The sequence below is a fragment of the Helianthus annuus genome, chromosome 16 (assembly GCF_002127325.2).
Source record: "Helianthus annuus cultivar XRQ/B chromosome 16, HanXRQr2.0-SUNRISE, whole genome shotgun sequence".
Taxonomy (NCBI): Eukaryota; Viridiplantae; Streptophyta; class Magnoliopsida; order Asterales; family Asteraceae; genus Helianthus; species Helianthus annuus.
The window spans coordinates 127,652,300-127,653,687 of NC_035448.2; the positions used below are offsets into that span (position 1 = coordinate 127,652,300).

At 44.7% G+C, this 1,388-nt stretch overlaps 1 pseudogene; it reads right to left on the minus strand.

Annotated features, from left to right (window-relative positions):
• Window positions 1-652: 652 nt before the first annotated feature.
• LOC110917960 lies at window positions 653-1,090 on the minus strand (annotated as a pseudogene).
• Window positions 1,091-1,388: the final 298 nt, after the last annotated feature.

The window sequence follows — 1,388 nt, forward strand, 5'->3', positions numbered from 1 at the left end:
CCAAACCTGAACCGTAACCCTATGATGAAAAACCAAAAACAAACATCCTAAATGAAGAATCCAGCATTTTCAGAATCGCCAATCTGTGTTTGGTACAGGAATCAATCAAAAAACCTACAAATCGAATTGATACAAACAATAACTAGATGGACGGTTATGAAACGAACTCGTAATCTGCTTCCTTCTTGACGGAATTCCCTGATTAGCCCTCAGATGTTTGAACAGAATGTATGACATGCCCTTATCTAATTAAATTGAATCAGGACACGTGTATGGCTGTGGGCATCGCGTACATAATGTACGATTAGGGGATTTGTATCCTACACTTTACCTATATATATACATATATATGTATGTATAGGTGTGTGTGTTGGAGGGGGGCGCAGAACGGCTGGGATCCGCTGGTGAAGACGGGGACGGGCCAAGGGGGGCGGTGTTCCGGGCGGCGCCGTGCCTCACCGTCCCTTGGCCACCCCCCATACCGACTGGCCTAAGAGCCCACATATATACACATTATATGCGCATATCGGAAGCGAGGCGTAAAACATAACACATTAGAGTTCATATTATTCATTCCCTTAAATATCAAAACTTCTGAAACCAACAAAAACATAAAACTAACATCAACATAACACAAATGACAATATTCCGATCACCGGTACGACTTCTGGAACCTAGCACGAGCACCACGCTCACCAAACTTCTTCGGCTCACACCGTCTCGGATCCGCCACAAGCAAAGTCCGATCATACCTCACTAACACATCCTTAATCTCCTTCTTCTGCTCTTCATCAATAAAATTTTGGTAATACGCTACAATCGCCTTCAAAATACTCTGCCTGATCGCATAGATCTGAGATGTATGACCTCCGCCTTTCACTCTAATCCGCTTATCAACTCCCGCGAACTTGTGCCGCCCAAGAAGAAGGATCGGTTAGAACGCTTTGTACCAGAGGATTTCCGGCTGTACGAGCTCTACTGGAACGCCGTTGACTTTGATCAGGCCTCTGCCGGCTTTGCAGTGTGTCACGGCTACGACGGTTTTTTTCCGGCTGAAGCATTGGACGGAGTTTGGTGGTGGTGCCGCCATTGTTGGAGGTGGAGAAGATGATGCACGGTTTGGTTGTTAGGGTTTTGAATGATGTGTGTAACTAATAACTGTTTTTTTTTTCGCCATTCAAAACGAACTAATAACTGTTTTATTATTCGGCCCAGTTTTGGTAAGTAACCAAATGGGCTAGCAAGCCCTAATTTGTACCAATCAAGGACTTGAAAAAAGCCCAATGTGGTTTTGACCCAACCTAAATCGTTAGTTTGTATACTGGTTCCCCTCTCGCCAGCCAAATTGGTTTCAACTCGAACTGGTTTGATCCAAGCCGGTTTCAACC